Source organism: Heptranchias perlo, chromosome 2, assembly GCF_035084215.1.
Source record: "Heptranchias perlo isolate sHepPer1 chromosome 2, sHepPer1.hap1, whole genome shotgun sequence".
Taxonomy (NCBI): Eukaryota; Metazoa; Chordata; class Chondrichthyes; order Hexanchiformes; family Hexanchidae; genus Heptranchias; species Heptranchias perlo.
This window is the reverse complement of record NC_090326.1, coordinates 135,530,000-135,548,332: the sequence shown is the minus strand read 5'-3', so window position 1 is coordinate 135,548,332 and position 18,333 is coordinate 135,530,000.

The window sequence follows — 18,333 nt, the reverse complement described above, 5'->3', positions numbered from 1 at the left end:
GGCAGGAGCCAGGCCTGTCCTGCTCAGGATTCTTCAGCGGCCCCCTTAGCTGCTAACTCGAGGTAAGTTGATTTTCAAAAAGCTGTTCCTATGCAGCCAGAGGAGCAGGGGTGTTCCGTCGACTCTATAGGAGTCACAATTCCCAACCACCAACCACCGCCCCTCCCCCAACTAGCATCCTCCCTGTAGCCAGGGACAAGAGAGCAGGCCTGAGTGGGAGGCCCAGGGACCACTCCCTGTAAAAGCGGTGGTGAGGGTGGTGGTAGTAACACGAAAGAGCAGGCCTGAATGGGAGGCCCAGGGACCACTCCCTATAAAAGCGGTGGTGAGGGTGGTGGTGGTAGTAACACGAGAGGGCAGGCCTGAGTGGGAGGCCCAGGGAACACTCCCTATAAAAGCGGTGGTGAGGGTGGTGGTGGTAGTAACACGAGAGGGCAGGCCTGAGTGGGAGGCCCAGGGAACACTCCCTATAAAAGCGGTGGTGAGGGTGGTGGTGGTAGTAACACGAGAGGGCAGGCCTGAGTGGGAGGCCCAGGGAACACTCCCTATAAAAGCGGTGGTGAGGGTGGTGGTGTTAGTAACACGAGAGGGCAGGCCTGAGTGGGAGGCCCAGGGAACACTCCCTATAAAAGCGGTGGTGAGGGTGGTGGTGTTAGTAACACGAGAGGGCAGGCCTGAGTGGGAGGCCCAGGGACCACTCCCTATAAAAGCGGTGGTGAGGGTGGTGGTAGTAACACGAAAGAGCAGGCCTGAATGGGAGGCCCAGGGACCACTCCCTATAAAAGCAGTGGCGAGGGTGGTGGTGGTAGTAACACGAGAGGGCAGGCCTGAGTGGGAGGCCCAGGGAACACTCCCTATAAAAGCGGTGGTGAGGGTGGTGGTGGTAGTAACACAAGAGGGCAGGCCTGAGTGGGAGGCCCAGGGACTACTCCCTATAAAAGTGGTGGTGGTAGTAATACGAGAGAGCAGGCCTGAGCGAGAGCCCCAGGGACTACTCCCTATAAAAGTGGTGGTGGTAGTAATACGAGAGAGCAGGCCTGAGCAAGAGGCCCAAGAACCACTCCCTATAAAAGTGGTGGTGGTGGTAACATGAGAGAGCAGGTCTGATCGAGAGGCCCAAAAACACCCCCAATAAAAACGGTGGTGAGGGCGGTGGTGGTAGTAACATGAGAGGGCAGGCCTGAGCGACAGGCCCAGGAACCACTCCCGAAAAAAGCGGTGTAAGGAATCTTACAACACCAGGTTATAGTCCAACAGTTTTATTTGAAAATTCAAATAAAACTGTTGGACTATAACCTGGTGTTGTAAGATTCCTTACATTTGTCCACCCCAGTCCATCACCGGCATCTCCACATCATGGCTACTATAAAAGCGGTGGTGAGGGCGGTGGTGGTAGTAACGACAAGGGAGCAGATCTGCTCGAGAGGCCCAGGAATCACTCCCATTGAAATCTAAAACAAAAATAAAACAAACAAAAAAATAATCAATGAGTGACGTCACAGGACAGCATTTTTTTTCTCTAAGCTAGGGCAGTGGTTTAAGAGCTGGGAAACTATAACTTACTATTACTTTAATAAAATTAATAACTGAAACTAGATAAACCAATTAGTAATAAAACTAAAATTATCGAGTGAATAAAAACTTTAACTAATTAAATATATAAAACAAGGTTAGATAGGGATGGCAGGGCAGGTGGTGTGTTGCAACTACAGCATGTGGGAGTTGGTGGAGACCAGTGAGATCCCGGGTAATCACATCTGCAGTAAGTGCCTGCAACTCGAGGAACTTCAGCTCAGAGTTGTTGAGCTGGAGTCCAAGCTGCAGACATTGCGATGCATCACGGAGGGGGAGAGTTATCTGGACACTTTGATCCAGGAGGCAGTCACACCCCTAAGGTTAGGTAATCGTTTAGATTTGGTCTGTGGTCAGGGACAGGAGGATGTGACTGCAAGTCAGGCAGGTATGGGGACCCAGGATGTGGTGATGGAGGAGCCTCAGCCTTTGACCTTGTCCAACAGGTATGAGATATTGTTGTCTGTGTGGATGAGAACAAAGGCTGCAGGGAGGACGGGCAATTTGACCACAGCACCATGGTGCAGGAGGCCATTCAAGTGGGGGGAGTAATAAGGAATGTGGTCGTGGATAGTATGGTTAGGGGGATAGATACTGTTCTCTGCAGCCGCGACCGGGAGTCCAGAAGGCTGTGTTACGTGCCTGGGGCCAGGGTTAAGGATATTTCCTCGCGGCTGGAGAAGAACTTGGAGCAGGAGGGGGAGGATCCAGTTTTCGTGGTCCACGTAGGAACCAACTATATAGGTAGAACTAGGTATGAGGTTCTGCTGAGGGCGTTTGAGGAGCTAGGGTCCAATTTAATAAGCAGAACCTCAAAGGTAATAATCTTTGGATTACTACCTGAGCCACGCACAAATTGGCATAGGATCAAACAGATCGGAGAGTTAAATGTGTGGCTCAAAGACTCTCTTCCCCAAACAGCAATTGATACTAGCTCAATTGCTAATTTTAAATCTGAGATAGATAGCTTTTTGGCAACCAAAGGTATTAAGGGATATGGGCCGAACGCGGGTATATGGAGTTAGATCACAGATCAGCCATGATCTTATCAAATGGCAGAGCGGGCTCAAGGGACTGAATAGCCTACTCCTGTTCCTATGTTCCTATATAAAAAAAGTGGTGTGGTGGACAGTGGTTTCAATTCAGTGGGCACTGGCAATAGTACTGGGAAAAGAGGGAGCTGTTCCGTTGGGCTCCACTTAAACCGGGCTGGGACCAGTGTCCTGGCAAACCGAATAACTAGGGCAGTAGATAGGGCTTTAAACTAAAAAAGTGGGGGAGGGTGGGTTCAGGTAAGTGTAGATTTATAAACTTAGAGAAAAGTCAAGGCCGTACAGCAGTATAGTGATTTGGGTAAAGATAAGCAGAGCGTGTCAGGAAGTGACAGAGAATATAACGGTAATAGTGCATCAGTGAATAAGGTCAAATCAGGGAAAAACAGTAAAAAGCAAAAATTAAAGGCACTTTATCTCAATGCGTGAAGCATTCGGAACAAGATAGATGAATTAATGGCACAATTAGAGACACATGGGTTTGATCCAGTGGCCATTACTGAGAAGCGGTTGCAAGGTGACCAAAATTGGGAACTAAATATTCCAGGGCACTTGACTTTTCGAAAAGACAAACAAAATGGAAAAGGTGGGGTGTAGCCCTGATAATAAAGGATGACATAAGGACAGTGGTGAGAAAGGATCTTGGCTCGGAAGATCAGGCAGTAGAATCAGTGTGGGTGGAGATAAGAAATAACAAGGGGCAGAAAGCATTGGTGGGAGTAGTTTATAGGCCCCCTACCAGTAGTTATAGTGTTTGACAGATTATTAATCAAGAAATAAGAGGAACGGGTAACAAAGATAATGCAATGAACGTGGGAGACTTTAATCTTCATACAGACTGGGCAAATCAAATTGGCAAAAGTAGAGTGGAGGACGAGTTCATGGAATGCATTCGGGTCAGTTTCCTAGAACAATACGTCATGGAACCAACCAGGGAACAGGCTATTTTAGGTCTTGTCTTGTGTAATCAGACAGGGTTAATTAGTAATCACATAGTAAGGGGTCCTCTGGGGGAAGAGTGATCATAATATGATAGAATGTCACATTGAGTTTGAGAGTGACGTACTTAAGTCCGAAACTAGAGTCTTAAACTTAAACAAAGGCAATTACATAGGTAGAAGGGGCGAGTTGGCTAAGGTTGATTGGGAAATTAGATTAAAAGTTATGACGGTAGGGAAGCAAACATTTAAAGAAATATTTCATAATTCTCAACAAATAAATATTCCATTGAGGAATAAAAACTCCACAGGAAAGTAATCCATCTGTGGCTTACTAAAGAAGTTAAGGATAGTATTAAATTAAAAGAAGAGGCTTATAATGTTGCCAAGAAGGCAAGTAAGGCTAAGAACATAAGAACATAAGAACATAAGAAATTGGAGCAGGAGTAGGCCAATCGGCCCCTCGAGCCTGCTCCGCCATTCAATAAGATCATGGCTGATCTGATCCCAACCACAAATCTAAAGAACACAAGAAGTCGGAGCAGGACCCGGCCACATAGCCCCTGGGCCCTCTCCGCCACCCACAGGGCATTGACCGCTCCGAACTCAGCTTCATGTCCAATTTCCTGCCCGCTCCCCATAACCCCTAATTCCCTTTACTTCTAGGAAACTGTCTATTTCTGTTTTAAATTTATCTAATGATGTAGCTTCCACAGCTTCCTGGGGCAGCAAATTCCACAGACCTACCACCCTCTGAGTGAAGAAGTTTCTCCTCATCTCAGTTTTGAAAGAGCAGCCCCTTATTCTAAGATTATGCCCCCTCGTTCTAGTTTCACCCATCTTTGGGAACATCCTTACTGCATCCACCCGATCAAGACCCTTCACAATCTTATATGTTTCAATAAGATCGCCTCTCATTCTTCTGAACTCCAATGAGTAGAGTCCCAATCTACTCAACCTCTCCTCATATGTCCGCCCCCTCATCCCCGGGATTAACCGAGTGAACCTTCTTTTTACTGCCTCGAGAGCAAGTATGTCTTTTCTTAAGTATGGAGACCAAAACTGTATGCAGTATTCCAGGTGCGGTCTCACCAATACCTTATATAACTGCAGCAATACCTCCTTGTTTTTATATTCTATCCCCCTAGCAATAAAAGCCAACATTCCGTTGGCTTTCTTGATCACCTGCTGCACCTGCATACCAACTTTTTGATTTTCTTGCACTAGGACCCCCAGATCCCTTTGTACTGCAGTACTTTCCAGTCTCTCGCCATTAAGAAAATAACTTGCTCTCTGATTTTTCCTGCCAAAGTGCATAACCTCACATTTTCCAATATTATATTGCATCTGCCAAATCTCCGCCCACTCACCCAGCCTGTCTATATCCCCTTGCAGGTTTTTTATGTCCTCCTCACTCTCTACTTTCCCTCCCATCTTTGTATCATCTGCAAATTTTGATATGTTGCACTCGGTCCCCTCCTCCAAATCGTTAATATAGATTGTAAAGAGTTGGGGACCCAGCACCGACCCCTGTGGAACACCACTGGTTACTGGTTGCCAGTCCAAAAATGAACCATTTATCCCAACTCTCTGCTTCCTGTTCGATAACCAATCCTCCACCCATGCCAGAATATTACCCCCAATCCCGTGATTTTTTATCTTAAGTAATAATCTTTTATGTGGCACCTTGTCGAATGCCTTCTGGAAGTCTAAATACACTATGTCCACTGGTTCCCCTTTATCCACCCTATACGTTATATCCTCGAAGAACTCAAGCAAATTTGTCAGACATGACTTCCCCTTCATAAAGCCATGCTGACTTTGTCCTATTAAATTATGCTTATCTAAATGTTCCGTTACTGTCTCCTTAATAATAGACTCCAAAATTTTACCCACCATAGATGTTAAGCTAACTGGCCTATAATTTCCAGCCTTCTGCCTACTACCCTTTTTAAATAACGGTGTTACATTAGCAGTTTTCCAATCTGCCGGGACCTCTCCTGAGTCCAGGGAATTTTGGAAAACTATCACCAAAGCATCCACAATCCCTACTGCCACTTCCCTCAAGACCCTAGGATGGAAGCCATCAGGTCCAGGGGATTTATCCGCCTTGAGTCCCATTATTTTACTGAGTACCATCTCCTGAGTGATTTTAATCGTATTTAGCTCCTCCCCCCCGAGAGTCCCCTGTTTGTCCAGTGTTGGGATATTCTTAGTGTCCTCTACTGTAAAGACTGAAACAAAATATTTGTTCAGCATTTTTGCCATCTCCATGTTTCCCACCATTAATTTCCCGGTCTCATCCTCTAAGGGACCTATGTTTGCATTAGCCACCCTTTTTCTTTTTATATAACTATAGAAACTCTTGCTATCTTTTTTTATATTTTTTGCTAATTTCTTTTCATAATCTAACTTCCCTTTCTTAATCAATCCTTTAGTTACTTTTTGCTGTCTTTTGAAGAATTCCCAATCTTCTATCCTCCCACTAAGTTTGGCTACCTTATATGTCCTTGTTTTTAGTCGGATACTATCCTTGATTTCTTTACTTAGCCACGGATGGCTGTCATTTCTTTTACACCCTTTTTTCCTCAGTGGAATATATTTATTTTGAAAGTTGTAAAATAACTCCCTAAATGAACACCACTGCTCATGTACCGTCTTACCCTTTAATCTATTTTCCCAGTCCACTTTAATCAATTCCGCTCTCAAACTTGCAAGGGATATCAAAACCAATACAAAGAACTTTTATAGTTACATTAGGAAAAAGAGGGTCAGGAGCAGTGTTGGCCCCTTAAAAACTGAAAGTGGGGATATTGTCATTGACAATGGGGAAATGGCAGACATGTTGAACAATTACTTTGCGTCAGTATTTACAGTCGCAAAAGAGGATAGCATGCCGGAAATCCCAAGAAAACTAATATTGAATCGGGGACAGGGACTCAATAAAATTAACATAAGTAAAGCAACAGTCATGAAGAAAATAATAGCACAAAAGAGTGACAAATCCCTAGGACCAGATGGTTTCCATCCCAGAGTTTTAAAGGAAGTAGGTGAGCAGATTGCAGATGCCCTAACTATAATCTTTCAAAGTTCTCTAGATTCAGGAACTGTCCCTCTAGATTGAAAAATTGCACATGTCACTCTGCTTTTTAAGAAAGGAGAGGGAAGGAAACCGAGGAATTATAAACCAGTTAGCCTAACATCTGTTGTGGGGAAATTGCTGGAGTCTATAATTAAGGATAGGGTGACTGAACACCTCAAGAATTTTCAGTTAATCAGAGAGAGCCAGCATGGATTTGTGAAAGGTAGGTCGTGCCTGACAAACTTGATTGAATTTTTTGAAGAGGTGACTAAAGTAGTGAACAGGGGAATATCAATGGATGTTATTTATATGGACTTCCAGAAGGTATTTGATAAGGTCCCACATAAGAGACTGTTAGCTAAGGTAGAAGCCTATGGAATCGAGGGAAAAGTACAGACTTGGTTAGGAAGTTGGCTGAGCGAAAGGAGACAGAGAGTAGGGATAATGGGTAGGTACTCACATTGGCAGGATGTGACTAGTGGAGTCCCGCAGGGATCTGTCTTGGGGCCTCAATTATTCACAATATTTATTAACGACTTAGATGAAGGCATAGAAAGTTTCATATCTAAGTTTGCCGACGACACAAAGATTGGTGGCATTGTAAGCAGTGTAGATGAAAACATAAAATTACAAAGGGATATTGATAGATTAGGTGAATGGGCAAAACTGTGGCAAATGGAATTTAATGTAGACAAATGTGAGGTTATCCACTTTGGATCAAAAAAGGATAGAACAGGGTACTTTCTAAATGGTAAAAAGTTAAAAACAGTGGATGTCCAAAGGGACTTAGGGGTTCAGATACATAGATCATTGAAGTGTCATGAACAGGTACAGAAAATAATCAAGAAGGCTAATGGAATGCTGGCCTTTATATCTAGAGGACTAGAGTACAAGGGGGCAGAAGTTATGCTGCAGCTATACAAAACCCTGGTTAGACCGCACCTGGAGTACTGTGAGCAGTTCTGGGCACCGCACCTTCGGAAGGACATATTGTCCTTGGAGGGAGTGCAGCGTAGGTTTACTAGAATGATACCCGGACTTCAAGGGTTAAGTTACGAGGAGAGATTACACAAATTGGGGTTGTATTCTCTGGAGTTTAGAAGGTTAAGGGGTGATCTGATTGAAGTTTATAAGATATTAAGGGGAACGGATAGGGTGGATAAACAGAAACTATTTCCGCTGGTTGGGGATTTTAGGAGTAGGGGGCACAGTCTAAAAATTAGAGCCAGACCTTTCAGGAGTGAGATTAGAAAACATTTCTACACACAAAGGGTGGTAGAAGTTTGGAACTCTCTTCCGCAAACGGCAATTGATACTAGCTCAATTGCTAAATTTAAATGTGAGATAGATAGCTTTTTGGCAACCAAAGGTATTAAGGGACATGGGCCAAAGGCAGGTATATGGAGTTAGATCACAGATCAGCCATGATCTTATCAAATGGCGGAGCAGGCACGAGGGGCTGAATGGCCTACTCCTGTTCCTATGTTCCTATGTAAGAGAGTAGCAAAGTAAACATGGGTCCCTTAGAGGCTGAGACAGGAGAAATTATAATGGGGAATAAGGAAATGGCAGAGACGTTAAACAAATATTTTGCATCTGTCTTCACAGTAAAAGACACAAAACATACCAGAAATAGTGGGGAACCAAGGGTGTAATGAGGGTGAGGAACTTAAAGTAATTAATATTAATAAAGAAAAAGTACTGGAGAAATTAATGGGACTAAAAGCCAATAAATCCCCTGGACCTGATGGCCTAGGGTTCTAAAAGAGGTGGCTGCAGAGATAGTGCATGCATTGGTTGTGATCTTCCAAAATTCCCTAGATTCTAGAACGGTCCCAGTGGATTGGAAGGTAGCAAATGTAACACCGCTATTCAAGAAACGAGGGAGAGAGAAAACAGGGAACTACAGGCTAGTTAGTCTGACATCAGTGGACAGGAAATATGCTGGATTCCATTATTAAGGATGTGGTAACAGGGCACTTAGAAAATCATAATATGATTAGGCAGAGTCAACATGGTTTTATGAAAGGGAAATTGTGTTTGACAAATCCATTAGAGTTTTTTTGAGGATGTAACTAGCAGGGTAGATAAAGGGGAACCAGTGGATGTAGTATATTTGGATTTTCAAAAGGCATTGAAACAGAAAAGGCTAAGAAGAGATTTGAGGAACAGAGAAGGTTGAGAGGAGATTTGATAGAGGTATTCAAAATCAGGAAGGGTCTAGACAGAGCAGATAGAGAGAAACTGTTCCCATTGGCAGAATGGTCAATAACCAGAGGACATAGATTTAAGGTGATTGGCAAAAGAACCAAAGATGACATGAGGAAAAACTTTTTTACACAGCGAGTGGTTAGGATCTGGAATGCACTGCCCGAGGGGGTGGTGGAGGCAGATTCAATCATGGCCTTCAAAAGGGAACTGGATAAGTACTTGAAACGAAAAAATGTGCAGGGCTATGGGGATATGGCGGGGGAGTGGGACTAGCTGGATTGCTCGTACATAGAGCCTGTGCAGACTCGATGGACTGAATGGCCTCCTTCCATGCTGTAACCTTTCTATGATTCTGTGATTCTATGATAAGTTGCCACACAGATGGTTGTTACACAAGAAAATGGCTCATGGGGTTGGGGGTAATACATTAGCATGAATGTACAGAAAACAGAGAATAGAAATAAACGGGTCATTTTCAGTTTGGCAGGCTGTAACTAGTGGGGTGCTGCAAGGATCAGTGCTTGGGCCTCAGCTATTTACAATCTATATTAACGACTTAGATGATGGGACCGAGTGTAATGTATCCAAGTTTGCTGATGATACAAAGCTAGGTGGGAAAGTAAGCTGTGAGGAGGACTCAAAGAGTCTGCAAAGGGATATAAACAGGTTAAGTGAGTGGGCAAAAAGGTGGCAGATGGAGTATAATGTGGGGAAATGTGAGGTTATTCACTTTGGTAGGAAGAATAGAAAAACAGAATATTTTTTAAATGGTGAGAAACTATTAAATGTTGGTGTTCAGAGGGATTTGGGTGTCCTTGTACATGAAATACAGAAAGTTAACTTGCAGGTACCGCAAGCAATTAGAAAGGCAAATGGTATGTTGGCCTTTATTGTAAGGGGTTAGGAGTACAAGAGTAAGGAAGCCTTGCTGCAATTGTACAGAGCTCTGAGACCACACCTGGAGTACTGGGTACAGTTTTGATCTCCTTACCTAAGAAAGGATATACTTGCCTTAGAGGCGGTGCAACGCAGGTTCACTAGATTGATTCCTGGGATGAGACGGTTGTCCGATGAGGAGAGATTGAGTAGATCTGGAGTTTAGAAGAATGAGAGGTGATCTCATTGAAAGATATAAGATTCTGAGAGGGCTTGACAGGGTAGATGCTGAGAGGTTGTTTCCTTTGGCTGGAGAGTCTAGAACTAGGGACATAGTCTCAGGATAAGGGGTCAGCCATTTAGAACTGAGATGAAGAAAAATTTCTTCACTCAGATGGTTGTTAATCTTTGGAATTCTCTACCCCAGAGGGCTGTGGATGCTCAGTCATTGAAGTTATTCAAGACTGAGATCGATAGATTTTTGGACACTAAGGGAATCAAGGGATATGGGGATCGGTTGAGGTTGAAGATCAGCCTTGATCTTATTGAATGGTGGAGCAGGCTCGGGGGGCCATATGGCCTATTCCTGCTCCTATTTCTTATGTTCTTATGTTCAATCCACCCTCTCAGGACTTACCTGAGGGCCGCTGTCTGCGAGGCAGGCAGCCCGAAACTGAAGTCTTCGCTCGGACGAGCTACCTGTGGTGACTTGGTGACATGGCCAGCATCAGCAGCTCACACTGAGTCTACTGATGAGGCCCGAGGGCCATTTCCATCAATCCTCGGTCTTCTTGGTTCGGCTGTGTGCTTGTCGCGAAAACGGGCGCAGACCAAAATCTAGCCCTATACTCGTCAGAGCTTATCACCTGGTCATAACCCCCTCTGTCATTGTATTATATACTCTGGTAAACAACATTGGCATACGCTTACAATACATGTCATCTTAGTTCATTCAGTGCTTGGAAATGGACTTGAACAAATGCTTACTGATGGCTACTTCCAGTTTGTAATCCTTATGAAAACAGATTGTGGAAACAATTTAAGATTATTCCTAGACCTTACATGTACTTGATGTACTTTTTTCTTCCTGATTGTTCTCCTTTCCCCATGTCTTCTGAAGGCTTCGACTGCTGGCTAGGCTACTGTTCCATGGGCATCAGATTTTGTTTGCAACGTTGTACACAAAATAGTTGTTGAATAAACAATTATTTAAAATGACTCGTCTATTTTGATACAACAGGTTGAGCTCTGAGTAATTTTTCTCATGGTATTGGAATAAGTGGGCCAACAGGCCTGTAGAAAGTGATACAATTCACCATATTTAGCCCTGCTCTGAGGATTCCATGCTTGTTAAGGTTGTTAATTGTGAACCTGTGCAGCATTCTGCAGCTGCACAGTCAAATGGAAAGGTTGAGTGATTTACTCCAGGTCGGTCCTGGTGTTAACAAGCTTAACATCTCAACCTATCACTACAGCAGAAAGCAAATGCAAACAGAAAATGCTCAGCAGGTCACGCAAGATCTGTGGATAGAGGAAGGTAGGGTTAACGTTTAATGACCCTTCGTCAGCAGATTACTGTGCGTGGGATTTGAGACAACCTTGTGGCATAGGCAGATAACTGGTTGGGAGATAGGAAAGCTGGAAGAAAAGGGACTTCTGGAATTGGTAGACAAGTGGCACCCCCAGGGATCATGATGGGACCTGAATTTTATATATATATATACTCATTACCTGGAGTTCGGAATAGAGGGAACTATAGAGCCAGTTCTGTGGTCAGGCCAAAAAATGACCCATGCACCCAAGTGCACCTACATAGGAACAGGAGTAGGCCATTCAGCCTCTCGAGCCTGTTCCACCTTTCAATTAGATTATACCTGATCTGTACCTCAACTCCATTTACCTTCCATATCTCTTGATACCCTTACCTAACAAAAATCTGGCAATCTCAGTCTTCAAAGCTCCAATTGTCCCAGCATCCACAGGCTTTTGGGGGAGAGAGTTCTGGATTTCCACTATCCTTTGTGTGAAAAAGTGCTTCCTGATTTTATTCTTAAATAGCCTAGCTCAAATTTTAAGATTGTGCCCCCTTGTTCTGGATCCTCCCCCCGCAACCCCGCACATCCCCCCTCCCGCCCCACCAGAGGAAATAGTTTCTCTGTATTTACTCTATCAAATCCTTTTATCATTTTAAACACCTGAATTAGATAAACCCTCAACCTTCGAAGCTCAAGGGAATACAAGCCAAGTTTATGCAACATGTCCTCATAATTTAACACTTTAAGCTGTGGTATTATTCTGGTGAATCTGCACTGCACCCTCTCCAAGGCCAATATATCTTTCCTGAGGTGTGGTATCAAGAACTGAACGCAATACTCCAGATGGGGTCTGACCAAGGCTCTATACAACTGAAGCATAATTTCCTCCCCTTTATATTCCAACCCCCTTGAGATAAAGGCCAACACTCCATTAGCTTTTTTGATTGCTTTTTGTACCTGTCTACTAGCTTTAATGATTTGTGTACTTGGAATCCCAAATCTCTTTGCTCCTCTACTTCACAGATCTGGGAGACCGCTGCTGCGTGCCAAATATAAAAGGTGCAGTTTCCCCTGGCTGTTAGAAGCAGCGCCCGAGAAATTCATGTCCCATTCCAGGACATATGGCACAGCAGACTGTGGGGCAGGTGAAACTAGTCCGCACTTGGCCCCTGGACCGTTCGGTTGACTCCCTTGCTCCAGCTCTGAGTGGTGGGAGGAAACTGCACCTTTTATATTTGGCACGCAGCAGCGGTCTCCCAGCTCTGTGAAGTCACTACTTCCCCCCCACCCCCCCGCCCCCTGCCAGCACAAAGAGCTGACACCCGCTTAGGAGTGACTGGAAATGGAAACAGTTGGTGGAGGGGAGAGACAGACCAGGAAGTGTAGCAGTGTTGGGTTGGAAGAGGGAGACCAGAGACTAGGAGGCAGGACATTGGTGGGGTGGTGGGTAAGATTGGGAATTTGGAGGGGGGAGGAAATCGGGACTGGTATTGGGGGGCAGTCAGGGGCTGAGGACAGGTGAAGAGGGTGACGGGGCTCAGGGTCAGGAAGAGGAAGACGGGGCCTGAGGGTCAAGGAATGGGGACTCAGGGAGAAAGAGAGACTGGCGATTAGGAGTCAGGAGATTGCTCAGGAGCTCAGAGACGGGAAAGTGGGGGTCGAGATAGGGTCTCGGGGGAGAGAGGGAGGCTAGGGAATGGTTGTCGAGAGATTTAGAGATGGGCGGAGGGGGAGAGTGAAACTGGGGACTGGGGGTCGTGGTGATTGGGACTTGGATCGGGGGGAGAGAGTACTGGGATGGGGTGGGTGAGGGGCCCAGCATTTCCTGCAGAGCCAGGAGCAACAGCAACGTGGTGAGTGGGAGCGATGCTGAGAGAGGAGCAGCCAGCTGGTGAGTGAAACCTGGGGACCTTACTGTGGACAAACAGTGAAAAATTGTTTCCATTGGTGGGTGAATGGGGAACAAAGGTACGGAGATCGAAGATTCTCATTCACACCCTGATTTTACATCGCAAACTCCAATACATGTAGGAGCGAGATGCAGGAGGGACAAGCATCGGCTGGCAATGGCCCACTGTGCTGCTCCACGCTCCACAGAAGGGGAAGTAAAAAAACAACTTTCAGCGGTGTCCAGTGGTCCCTTTAAGGACCGCTGTTTAGGCCGCTGTAGAACTGCAAAAACTAGTCGGAGCTTGCATTGCGAGTGCTCTACCTATCGTTTCATGCATTTTGCAGAAGGGTCCTGGAACGCACACTTCTTTGCATATTTAAATTGATCCAATGCTGATTTCAGGCAGCCGCCTGGTACGCCTAAAGACAGTGAGGACCAATATGATGGCGGCGGCAGATAAGGTGTAGGTCCACGCGCCCCTTTTATGCCCAAGAAACGGGCGAAGCGCATACTAATTTCTACTCCACTGTGTCCAAATAACTTTTGCTAAATGTTGCCCGTGCCAAGTGTCAGGATGTCGGATCAGGCCCTCCATGTAAATTGAGTTTGATATCCCTGGGCCGGAGGGAAATCTTGCCAACAGAGCTGGCCAATTATATGATTGCTGTCTCTTCTCTGTGCATCGCTCATGCGAACAAATTAGAAAGACATTTCTTGGACTCAGAAACAGTGCCGTAGTAATGAAAACTAACGTGTCACCAATGAAAGAAAGGGCATGGCTGCATTATGCTCACACCGAACGCTCACCCCATATTATGTTGCTACATCTGTGATGCAGCCTGCAAACCACTGACCCCACCTCTTACTTCTTAAACCTTCTAGCTATCTGAAGATGTACCTCCAACTTGCTGATGTCAAAGGGAAAGGCTTTCTTTAACTCACATAACTCTGCCATATTTTCACTACTATATAGTTCCTAAAACTACTTGCATACTCACGAACCTTCCTTTCATACCAAGGCCAAGGTCAAAAGGAGAGGTACCGTGGGATCCATAGATTGGTACCTTACAAGGGCTGCATACTGAGCTGCAAAGTATTCTGCTCACTGGAGTGTTCTTTCTCCATTAGCAATGAACTCGTACTGGTGATGGAACAGCCAACATGGGCAGGTCCTTCAAATAATTGAGATGGAGGCCACTGAGGGAGTGAGGCGAGAGTATGGTAATATAGTAGTTAAATTACTCTTCTGTTCTACACTCTGCCCACACTATACCCTACATTCTGTACAATCCCCACACTGTTACCTCTGCTCTGCACTTGCCCCAAAAATTCAACAGGTGTAAATAGCATCTACATTGATCACCACAGCAACAATAACAATAGAGCCTGGGCCGAAATACTCTGGAGAAAAGTGTAGATATCAATTGCAGGTTTGTTTGTCATTTCTGAAGTACTAGAGATGACTCACCTCCATCGACCCTCCCCTGTCAGGACAGCTCAATAGGGCAGTGTGAGTGGGAGTAGCTGATACTGCCTCTGAGAAACCTGTGTTTGTACCTTATGACTCAGAGACCCCTGAGTCTGAAGTACACCAGCCCTCGTCCTCCTAACAATTTCTTCTTTTCTATCATTAATATTGTGCACTACCTCATCCCATTTTCTTTATTTCCTCCTTTTCCGGCTTTGGCAGAACTAGGTTCACATACCTTAAGGAGCTTTGGAGAAATTATTGGTTCATATTCCATTGGGTAAATAACAGTCAGTGTTTCACACAACTGAACAAGACGTAGAGGTGTGGTGACTGGGAGCAGATATGAACATACGAAATACAGACATATGGCAATGACGGACAGGAAAAGACCCACTGGTCCATCTGGCCTGTCCCACATAACTGCAATGCCTAGTGCATCACAAGACATACAGTTGCCATCCCACTCAAAAGCCTTGTGATTTCCTGGAAAAGGCTAATAAAAGATAAAAACCCAATCTATTGATTGATTGATTTTAAAAAATCTCCTACCCCCGCATTGACTCAAGCTACCCTTATTTTGTTTGCATGCAAAAACATCATGCATATTGCTGGTGTCGGCCTGGGATAGTCCTGTTCTAGATCTGGGGGTAGGCCTGGTTCAAACCTTGGGTTATTACTTTTTACTCACTGTGTTTTTTAAGTGTGTTGTGGGTTTCCTGTTTGAAGGAATAGTAGTGGTGTCAAAACCAGAGCTGTCAGATTTTGAGAGATATATTGTTCTTTTGTATTATTTTTTTTAAGTTCCAGCTTCTCGGTTCCTTCCAAGTCTTTGTGGTAAACAGCCTGCCGAGAATATGCTGTGCGCTGTTCAGGTAAAGGTTTTTGTGATGTCATTGCTACAGGTTTATAGAGAATTAATCTGCAGCTCATCAAGGGGAAATTCTCCGTGAAGCAGAGATTAGAGGGCATTACAATTCTCTAACTTCGCCGAAAAATTCTTTACCGTCACATGACCTTTCAGATTCACAACATGTACATCTTCAATCGTTCTTGTGGACAATGTGGGGTTGTAGTTCGAATACTGCCCACCTTGTCCACCTTGCGTAACACTTTGGGCCAGAAATTGCTGGGAAGTCGTGTCATTAAAATGACGCATTAGCGGCGCTTGCCGTTATTAATTTGTAAAAAATCCAGCAATTTGTGGCGTAAAAGAGATACGCCGTGACAGCAATTCTCCACAAATTGCTGGAAGATTTGCACCGGTCATCTGTTAGCCTCGCCAAAACTGATAAAAGTCCCTTCTGCACCGTGAAACTCCCCATTGAACTTAATGGCGATCATGAGATTGTTGGATTTGCAACGTTAATATGAATTATTCTATCTCTTTTTTTCTTTAACTCTTAATCCACTCTTTCTTTCTCTCTCTTTATTCCTCTTTCAGTCTCTATAAATTTCATTTGACTCTAATTCACCCTATTTCCTTCTCCATCGTTCGTTCTGTTTCTTTCTCTATCCTTATCTTTCATTGCTTAAGGAGATAAGCCATTGGGCACAACATTCACGAGGTCCTAGATGAGATATTGACATCTCTGCTCTGTTATCGGATCGACATTCCAGCAATTTGCAGCACAAATATAGTGTGTCAATGGTGAGGTAAAAAGTCCATTTAACGTTGTTCGTCGCGAGATCCACCATTGCAACAATTTCTGGCCCTTTGACTCAACGTAATGCAATAATCTGCCTGGTGGTTAATTTTTAACACCCAACTAATGTTCTATAATAAAATTGCCAAATAAGATATTGGATTGCATCAGCAGAAGGATAGAATACAAATCAAAGGAGGTGATAACAAAAGACGTTGTTCAAACTCCTTCTGGACTACTGTGTGCAGTTCTATTTACATAATCATGGGAAGAATCTTATTATTAGCCTTGGGAGGGTACAGAGGGCAGTGTTGGAAACATTTCTGAACTTTAGGAATTTACATTATGAGGAAAGGTTAATGAGGTTGAGCTTGTTTTCTTTGAAAAGAGGCTTTAAAGTGATCTAATTGGAGGGAATTGATTCAAGCAAATTGTTCATTTTAGTGAAAGTTCAATTATCGTGAGACCCGTTAAAAATGAGAACAATAGGGGGTAAAGGTTAGTCACTGCTGTTCTCGTTTCCCAGATGGAAAATGGGCAAAACTGGCTATGCCTGCACCCAAGTATGTCTGAAAAACAACCAACACCATATGCTAATGAGGGGCCTAATGGTTGTTTACGGACCCCCTCTGAGCCTCTCGTTTTCCTGGCGTTGATGGAGCCTAGGAATCGGCCGCTACTAAAAAGGGAAGTCTACATTTTTTTTAGTAAAACTAATGCTCCTACTGGCTCCTTAGCACTCATGCCAGCCACTTCCAACTGTGATCAGCCCGCTTCCCACTGTCCACCACATTGGTGGCGAGGTGTGGCCTGGAATTGATGTGCTGAAGTGAGTGAGCTACCTGTGGAGGCGCAGATCAATTTCTACCCCCAGGAGTGAGAAGGGAAGTGGTATTTTTTTTTACACAAAGGTTAATAGACTTATGGGAATGGCACTGATAACTGGTAATTGGACAATGTCAATAGATTCAAGAGGCAAGTAGCTGTGTATCTGAAGAGAGAAGGGATTGACGCATGTGGTGAGAAGGTGGGTATGTAAGATTAAGATAAATCAAAGATGAACAGGATTGTTGGGTTTGAAAGCCAAGTTCTGTTGTTAAAATTTAAGCAGTAGTAATTCCTGGATCTTTATGGCATAAACTGAACAGGGTGATTTAATTCCAATAGACTAACAGCAGCAATGAACCAATTATTATGCATGTGAGGGTGAATCTAATTAGCTTTAGGCAGACAGAAATACTCAAATCATTATGTGGTGGAGTTACCTTGATGTTTTAGTTGCACTCATAATAGGAACAAAATGGATTGTTATTATCATGTATAATATAGAATTAGAAATAAATAACCCTGCTATATCGAAGCATGGTATGCATTGTGCATCAATAAAGGATTGGTGAACAAGTCTTTAAGCACTAACAAGGAGCTTCATTACATTTTGAATCGTTAGGAAGTCTCCATATTTTTTTTAAACTATCTCCAATCTGCATGAATACATGACAGCATCAGAACACTCACAGAGATGAAGGGCTCGATATTAAGAGGGCGGCGGGTTCTCAGCGGGGGGTCGACTGGGCGCGTGGGTAACGCGCCCGGTGAAATCAGTGTGCTCCGCACGCAATTACAGGGCTAATTGGAGCCACTTACCTGTGCTTCCGGGTTTCCCACTGCTGAGCTGCGCGGCGGGCGGACTGCGCATGCGCAGCAAGGTCTGTCAGCTGGAGGAGCCCTATTTAAAGGGGCAGTCCACCAATGCTCTTCCTGCAGCAAACAACCAATGCTGAACCATGGAGCAGGCCAGAGGGAAGGCTGCCCCAAGATTTTCAGACTCCTCACTCCAGCTGCTGCTGGATGGGGTGAGGAGGAGGAGGTAAATATTTTTCCGTCTGATGGGAGGAAGTGCCCTCCCTCCACCACGAAGAAGGCTTGGCTGGAGGTGGCTGAGGAGATCACCAGCAGCGGTAATGTGCCACGAACCTGGGTCCAGTGCAGGAAGAGATTTAATGACCTAACCAGGTTAGGCAAAGTGAGTATACTTACGCATTCTTCCACACTCCGTCTTCCA